Genomic DNA, 992 nt, shown 5'->3' on the forward strand with positions numbered 1-992 from the left:
ACCATACCGATCTTCTTGGAGGGAATCAGATACTTACTTATAAATAGTTGAGGATAAAACCCCCCGGGGAGTTTTAAAGGCAATGGTCTGCTTTGGGATCAATACTTTAAACCTTAATTAGAAAGACAGAGAGAAGAAAACAGTAAGTCAACTAACCTCCTCATTTCTGAGCAGTGTGAGACTATGGGCACGTGCCCCAGTAAACAAGCTTATTTTAATTCAAGATCTTATAAATTGCAAGCTTTGAAGTGATGATACAATGCTGCTAATTGGATCTATAATTTCCAGACAACTGCAGAAAAATCTCATTTTGAATAACACTGAACATCTTCGAGGCATATTACAGCCTCTTCCACCACAAGGCAGAGACAAGTGTTATCCCAGGGAGGCTGCAGTCTCGTTTGATGATGGGATGCAATTAGCAGCATGGCAAAACGAAGTGGGGTAGGGCCCTAATGCCAGCAACTGCCCCTCAGAAGACCCTCACATCCCATTTGCCTTGTATGGATTCCACAAAGGATGTTTCACATGTATGAATCCAATTCCTTCTGAAAAGGAGGCAAAACCAGTGAGAATTTAGGATCAGTGTGCATGAAGGAAGTCCCAACTGCTAAAGAGGCAGGGTCAGCAAGAGCAATACTGGACAACACTACAGAACTAAGCAAGGGAACGGGAACAATGAAATTAACTTCACTTCAGAAATAACCAAGTACCAGGGAAGGGCGGCGATGCAGACAGAGCGGAGGCCGCTCCCATACAGGTTACTGCGAGATACAGGATTTGTATCTTATTAAACAAACCATGAACTCTGAAAAATGATGGTTTATCTATTTATGTGTTTCTAAAGAGACTTAAGTCAGATTAATGTTAACATCGAAGTGCTGCTGGATTCAATTGCGTCTCTGCTGAACTTTAGTGATTTTGCCTGAAGACTTCTAGGTCTACAATGCCTGCCAAAAAATGCAAAAGAAGTTCACTTCATGCAAAAGAGA

This window comes from Streptopelia decaocto (assembly GCF_964273445.1).
Source record: "Streptopelia decaocto genome assembly, chromosome: 3".
Classification (NCBI taxonomy): Eukaryota; Metazoa; Chordata; class Aves; order Columbiformes; family Columbidae; genus Streptopelia; species Streptopelia decaocto.